This window comes from Mustela nigripes, chromosome 2, assembly GCF_022355385.1.
Source record: "Mustela nigripes isolate SB6536 chromosome 2, MUSNIG.SB6536, whole genome shotgun sequence".
NCBI lineage: Eukaryota > Metazoa > Chordata > Mammalia > Carnivora > Mustelidae > Mustela > Mustela nigripes.
Genome location: NC_081558.1, coordinates 65,538,940 through 65,547,095, shown reverse-complemented (window position 1 = coordinate 65,547,095; position 8,156 = coordinate 65,538,940). Strand labels below are relative to the sequence as shown.

Here is an 8,156-nt window from a genome sequence, read left to right as displayed (position 1 = left end):
AAAAGCTTTTGCACAGCAAAGGAAACAGTTAACAAAATCAAAGGACAACTGACATAATGGGAGAAGATATTTGCAAACGACATATCAGATAAAGGACTAGTGTCCAGAATCTATAAATAACTTAGCAAACTCAACACCCAAAGAACAAATAATCCAATCAAGAAATGGGCAAAGGACATGAACAGACATTTCTGCAAAGAAGACATCCAGATGGCCAACAGACACATGAAAAAGTGCTCCATATCACTCGGCGTCAGGGAAATACAAACCAAATGCAAAGGTTAATAACATATATTTTCAGGGGAGCCTGGGTGGTGCTGTCAGTTAAGCATTGGATTCCTGGTTTGGGCGCAGGTCCCGGACTGGGGGTCATGGGATTCAGCCCCACCTCCCACTCTCCAGTCAGAGGAGTCTGCTTAAGACTCTCTCTTCGTCGGTCTCCTCCCCTCCTCAAATAAATAAATCCTTAATTTTTTAAAGATAGAGGTTTCGCAGAAGAAATTGGGAATTTTAGATATCAACATAAGTGCTCTACTGCTCATTCATGAATATTTGTCAAACAAGATGTCATTAGCAGCAGCTTTCTTTTTGTTGGGAATACATACATCATTTGCAAATCTGTTATCAACAATGTTAATGGAATAAAATTACCTGATCTAGTTCCAATAATTTATAAAAGATGTATTTTTTACTTCTCTATGTCACTTAGTCCTTGCACCTTACTTATTCTCTCTGGATAATCATGTCCTCTTCTGTAAAACATAAAATCTGGTTGCTTGAGCCGAACTTGGTTTCCTTTTGCTCTGAACTTTTTTAGGTATTTGTTTTTTATATATTTGTATCAATATATATGGAATATTATTATTGGCAATATTTCAACCTGTATCTACTAAATTTTTAATCAAAAATATCTCTTTGCCAAGTTTTTAGGCTCACCAAATATTTGTAGAGTTATATACCACTATTCTCCACCTCCAGACATCATTTGGCTAGCAAATATTTTTATTCACTTTAGTATTTGTTCAAGTCAGTTCTCTCTCTCTCTCTTTTTGGATTTTATTTTTTTATTTGAGACAGTGAGAGGGATAATGAGCATGGAGAGCTGCAGAAGGAGAGGGAGAAAAAGACTTTCCACTGAACAGGGAGCCTGATGCAGGGCTCCATCCCAGGATGCTGGGATCATGACCTGAGCCAAAGGCAGATCCTTAACCCTCTGAGTCATGCAGGTGCCCCAAGTCAATTACCACTTAATAAATTATTTTTATTTTTTTGAAACTGGATTAATTTACCAAAATCTCTCGGTAAGGTGTGTGGGAGGGGAAATATTGACTGTGACTATGTGGCCTCATTGGGAATGTGTATATTTGGTGATATCCTTAGACCTTGAAAATAGAATTTTACCTGAAAATTGTATCAGAGATGAAAAAAAAAATCATATATCAGATGTTTAAGGAGTGTTTAATTAAAAAACATATGCAATTAATATATTCTTGAAATACTGTGAGCAATTTAATTTTGGTTCCTCAAATTTTTGGTTTTTTGAGTCTTTTTTGAATGATTAACCATAGAGAGGAATACAAGTTTATCTGAATCAGTTGTGAAGTGTGTCATAATTAACTGGTCATAAAATACTTTGCAATAAAGTATTAGTTTTCTTATAGTAGAATCACTGTGACTCACACCCATCTTCACATGCTTCACTGAGTGGAAGAGAAAGGACTGGAATTACAGCTATGGCTGGGATTTGCAGATAAGCTGCACAGCATCTATTACAAGACATTGGTTGGATCTCTGAGCATCATTTCCAAATGTGTTTCTCCTGTGTATAGGTGGAGGGGGTAGGGGATTGTGAATTAATGCCCAATATAACATCATAAGAAATTATCAAATTCAGGTTTGTGTTCAGGGTGTTGCTCTAATTGCCTCCTAACTGGTTTCTCTACTGCTTTTCTTCTCCTTACATGTGATTGTTCACATAGCAACCAGGATGATCTTTAAAAAAATGTAAATCAATTAAGCCATCCAGAAGCTCATCACTGATTTAAAAAAATACTGATTATGATCTATGGCTCATAATTTGACCCCTACTTTTATCTCGGGCTTCTCCTCTACTTGTTTATGCTTCGGTCACTGTCTATGCTCTGAAATTGCTAAAGCCATTGAAGGAAGGGTTAGCAAATGGTGCTGGTGTAATTGGATATCCATAGACTACATAATGAACCTTTATCTAACCTCACGCCTTAAACAAAATTAGCTCAGAAATGGATCACAGACTTAAATATAAAAAATAGAACTATAAAACTTGTAGGACATCACACAGAAGAAAATCTTAAGGACCTTGGGCATGGTGAAGAACTCTTAGATATGATACACAAAGCACACTATAAAAGGAAAAATTTATAAGGTCGACTGCATCATCATTAAATACTTGGTTCTGCAAACGATCTTTATAAGAGAATGAAAAGACAAATGGCTACAGAATAGGATAAAATATTTTCAAGTCACATATCTGGCAAAAGACTCACAGCTAGAATATGTAAAGAACTCTGAAATTTCAACACTAAAAGAACAAAGCAATCCAATTAGAAAATGGGGAAAACACATGAGAAAACATTTTCTCTATATAAGAATATGCAAATGGCAAATAAGAATATGAAGATATGTCTAGTATCACTAGTCATTAGGGAAATGCAGGCTGAAACTACAATGATATACCATTTCACAACTATTAGAACAGCTAAAATAAATAGTGGCAATAAAAAACAGAGACAAAGGATGTGAAGAAACTGGTATAGGGACACCTGGGTGGTTCATGGGTTAAAGCCTCTGCCTTTGGCTCAGGTCATGATCCCAGGGTCTCTGCTCAGCAGGGAGCCTGCTTCCTTTCCTCCCTCTCTGCCTGCTTCTCTGCCTACTTATGATCTCTGTCTGTAATAAATAAATAAAAAGTCTTAAAAAATAAATAAAATAGTACAGCCAATCTGGAAAATAGTTTGGCAGTTTCTTACAAAACTAAACATACAAATACCTATGACCCAGCAACGGCACTCCAGGGTGTTTGCCTGACAGAAATAAACATTTAGGGCTTGAGTAAAAACCTGTATATGTTCAGTTACACCAGCTATATTTATGATAGCCAAAAAATGGAAGCAACATAAATGCCCCTCAGTAGATGATGAGTTTAAGCAAACCACGGCACACCTGTACAATGGAATCCTACTCGGCAATATAAAGATGCAAACTCTTGGTACACATGACGTAGATAGAACTCAAGAGGTCACAGACTGTATTATTTTATTGATACACCATTCTCACAATGACAGAATTTCAGACACCGGAAAGAAATTAGAAGAGAGGGGTGAAGGGAGGAGGGATGTGACTCTAAAGGGGAGAATATGGAGATCTTTGAGTGATGGGACAGCTCTGAGTCTGGATCGTGGCAGTGGGTGCACACCACACATAATGAAATGACACAAACATCACACCAATGTAAAATTCCCAGTTTTGATATTGTTCTATAATTATATTAGAGGTTACTACAGGGGGAAATGGGAGAGAGTTACCTAGAACCTCTCTACGCTGTCTTGGTAACTTCCTATGATTCTATATTTACTTAAAAATAATTTTTAACTTGCTGTGATGACCAATTTAGAACACCATTGGATTAACCATGAAAAAAAGTAATTTTTAAGGATTTTATTTGATTATTGTAGCAACTGTTTTATGAAACTTCCTTAAATAACTGATACCAGTGTTTCAAGTCAGGTCATTCAAGATATTCTAAATATGAGCCACTAGAAAACTGTTTCTTTACATTTGTATATTAACTTTTACATTTCATATATAAACATATATAAATATTTGCATGTGTTTATGATTAATATTTCTTCAGTAGTGTGTACACACAATTCCTAGCCTGTTCTTTCTAAGCATACAGTTGTATCATGTCGTAAATTGTGTTATTTTACATACCAAAGTGTATGCCTATGATTTCATGTACAGGCATTCACACATGAATGCCTCTAACTAATAGACAGCAATTATATATGATACACTACAATATCTGAGGTTTCATTTAATTGTACAAATGGAAATGAGTGTTTGTTAGTATTTCTTTAAGACATCAGTAAATTTTTTATGGCAACAGCATTCATGTATATTAATTAGAATTGATCTTTTTTATTTCTTTATTATCTTATATTTTAATTATAGTAAAATACATATAACATATACTTTACCATCTTAACTATTTTTATTTGTTCAGTTTAGAATCCATCTTTTTAAATTATCTTTATTTAGTATGCTTAGTGTTGACACAAAAAAGTGACAAAAATATATACTGGAGTTATAGTCTAAAACAGATTTTTCTCATCAATAATAATATCTTTCTGGAATGAGGGAACTTTTACAGGGGACCTAAAGGTAGCAAATATATAAAGAACAAGAGAAAAGATTTTCCTATAGATAGAGCAAATTTTTTTTTGTCCATAGGAGGGGCTTGAAGAAATTGAAAAGAAAAATGATCAGATTAGATAAGAAACAAAGACTCAAGCAATAAAATAACAAAAACAAACAATAATTACAAAAAAATTTGACCTACTGTACTCTCCTCCAAGTAAATTTGACAGCCTTAACCCTTGTAAACTTTTGCAAAATGAAATAATCCCTTTAGATATAAATACAATTGGTCCATATAAAGTACATAAGGAAGCTATTTCACGCGTGTAAATGTTTGCTGGCCATTTCTTTAATTCAATGATTTTTTTCCCCTCGTTTTTTCTTGTTGTTAAAGGTAGTCTTTAGATTCACTGATGAGAGCTGGAAAAAATCACAGGGAAATAAGCAGTTCAATCAAACTACCAGTTTTCTTTGAAATTTGGTTCTCAGGTAGTTGTTTATCTCAGAGATTAGCATATTAACTTTAAATGTGTGACACTAGCTTTCATCTAGATGGTGATCAAACTAAAGTAATATACACAGACAAAAGCAGTTGTACTCCAAGCACAATCTTCAAAGTGTCCTCCGCTGGTGTCTTTTACTGCCTCTAGTGCTCATTTCCTTTCTCAACTACAGACCAAACTGAGCAAAGCAGTTTGGTTAGGTAGACTAAGGCCAAATGCTAAGACAAGCATTGGGTATACAGTTTTGGGAATTATTCATACTAATTGCTTCCGTGTCTCTTCCATCCTTAAGGTGCATTCTGACCATTAATTAAAAGGTGGAGTTGTAACTCAAAACAGACTCCTCTGCTACCGATTAGTAGCTATGTAATTATTTATTGCTGGGCAACAAACCATCCAAAACATAGTGACTTAAAATAACAACTGCTTATTTAGTTTGTGATTCTGTAGTTTGGCAGTTAGGGCTGGGTGGTTCTTGTAAGTCTTCACTGGGCACATTTGACCTTTGCTGAACTTGCTTACAAAAGTACATGATCAGTGAATGGGTCCACTGATACAGGATGGCCTCACCTGAGATGGGATATTTGGCGCCTTCTTAAATGGGGTCTCTCATCCTTTAGCAGGCTAGTCCATGCTTGTTCTCATGGTGGCCACGGAGGTCCAATTGCAAAAGAAAGGGCAAACCATAAAACAGCTTCTCGATTTCCCCTTTCATCGCATTGGCTGAAGGGAGACCCATGCCCCAGAGTAAAATGGCGGTGGAGTGGGTGGAGGGGAACACACACTTGTGAAAGGCAGGGAAATGGGAAGCAAGAACAAATTAGAGTCATTATAGTAACTGATAGATGAATGAAGCTTTGATGCGTGAACTTAAGGGAGAAGACATAAAACAATTCATTGGAACTTGGTATCTTAACATTTCAGATTTCAGTGAAAATTAAGGATATAGCCCATTGAAAAAGAAAAGTCCAGTTTAAAGAAAAATCAAGGAAACATTATGGAGAAATAGGAGATAAATAGCTCTGATTTCCCACATGAAAAAATGATAAGCCAGATTTTCTACTTTAGAATCTCAAGTAGCAATTTTTAAATTCTGAATCTGTATATTTAGTAACAAGAAGCAAATGGTAAGACAACTTTGATATGCTGATACTAGTTTTTAATAAAATATGAAATTGCAATTTATATTTTAATGCTTATTATAATTTACTAGACTGTTCTAAGAAAACATTTTTAGATTTAATTTTAACTGCAGTTCTGAATCATGACACATTATTATTATTATTACTATTATTCTTGCTTGCACAAAAAGAAAGTAAGGTTCAAAAAAATTAAATGATTAGTCTGTAAATCATATAGTTAATAGAGTTCAGCAGCTGTTGTTTTGACTTTTTTTGAGTATTTTAAATTGAAAGAATATTTTTATCTCGTAAATACATACCAAATGATGTGTTCTGAATTTATTCTAAATCACAGTTCAGAATTAACTCAATAATTTCAGTATCAATCAGCTGAGGACATTTTTGTTTTCAATTTTTAACAAAAAGTAAGTCACTCATTTTTAATTCTCGTCAACTTTAGAAGAGTTATATTCTTCTCTCTCTCTCTCTCTCTTTTTAAAGTTGAGAGTTGTAATGACTGATAATGAAACTTACAATGCAATTTTCTTATTACATGACAATAAAAACTGCTATTTCAACATTAATAAGTCAAAATACATATTTCCCTACCATATTCATTTAATTATTTCTTATAATTATGTCATGGAAGCCAATTTACTTTGACTCATAATTCAGTGCTCTTTTCATTGGTAACATATTTATCATGTATTTAAAATTCATTCAGCCAGGGGGGAGGAGTCAAGATGGCAGAGAAGTAGCAGGCTGAGACTACTTCAGCTAGCCGGAGATCAGCTAGATAGCTTATCTAAAGATTGCAAACACCTGAAAATCCATTGGCAGATCGAAGAGAAGAAGAACAGCAATTCTGGAAACAGATAAACAACCACTTTCTGAAAGGTAGGACCGGCGGAGAAGTGAATCCAAAGCGATGGGAAGATAGACCCCGGGGGGAGGGGCTGGCTCCCGGCAAGCGGCGGAGCAATGGACCACAAAATCAGGACTTTTAAAAGTCTGTTCCGCTGAGGGACATCGCTCCAGAGGCTAAACCGGGGCAAAGCCAACGTGGGGTCAGCGTGGCCTCAGGTCCCGCAGGGTCACAGAAGGATCGGGGGTGTCTGAGTGTCGCAGAGCTTGCGGGTATTAGAATGGGAAAACTGGCTACAGAGACAGAGCTGACAGTAAGCTCACAGCTGGGTGTTACCTTGAGCCAGCCGCAGGCTCGGTGAGCTCAGAGAGCCAACGAAGGATAGGCAGACGGGAGTAACTGGGCGCCGTTCTCTGAGGGCACACTGACGAATGGGGCCCTGGGGCCCTGGGCTCTCGGCTCCTCCGGGCCGGAGACCAGGAGGCCGCCATTTGTATTCCCGTCCTCCAGAACTCTACAGAAAGCGCTCAGGGAACAAAAGCTTCTGAAAGCAAACTCTAGCGGATTACTCAGCCCGGCCGCCGGTAAGGGCGGTACAATTCCACCTGGGGCAAAGACACTTGAGAATCACTACACCAGGCCACTCCCCCAGAAGATCAACAAGAAATCCAGCCAAGACCAAGTTCACCTACCAAGGAGTGCGATTTCAATACCAAGGAGAGCAGCAGATTTCCAGAGGAGGAGAAAGCAAAGAACGGAACTCATGGCTTTCTCCCTGTGATTTTTTTAGTCTTGCAGTTAATTTAATTTTTTTCTTTTTTATTTCTTTTCTCTTCTTCTGCTAAAATTATTTCTTAACTTTTACCCTTTTCGTTTTTAATGTTTTTAACTAGTTTATCAAATATATATATATTTTTTTCTTTTTTATATTTTTCTATATTCATTTTCTTTTTTTAATTCTTTTCTTTTCTTTTTTTTTTTTCTTTCTTTTTGAACCTCTTTTTATCCCCTTTCTCCCCCCTCACGATTTGGGATCTCTTCTGATTTGGTTAAAGCATATTTTCCTGGGATTGTTGCCACCCTTTTAGTATTTTATTTGCTCCTTCATATACTCTTATCTGGACAAAATGACAAGACGAAAAAATTCACCACACAAAAAAAGAACAACAGGCAGTACCAAAGGCTAGGGACCTAATCAATACAGACATTGGTAATATGTCAGATCTAGAGTTCAGAATGACAATTCTCAAGGTTCTAGCCGGGCTCAAA

The 8,156-nt window shown here is 36.2% G+C and overlaps 1 non-coding gene across 1 annotated transcript; it reads left to right on the top strand.

Moving 5' to 3' along the window:
- Positions 1 to 3,631: 3,631 nt before the first annotated feature.
- On the top strand, positions 3,632 to 3,696 carry LOC132012735 (small nucleolar RNA SNORD58). Its single transcript, XR_009402717.1, has one exon. It is a non-coding gene; the product is annotated as a small nucleolar RNA SNORD58 (small nucleolar RNA).
- Positions 3,697 to 8,156: the final 4,460 nt, after the last annotated feature.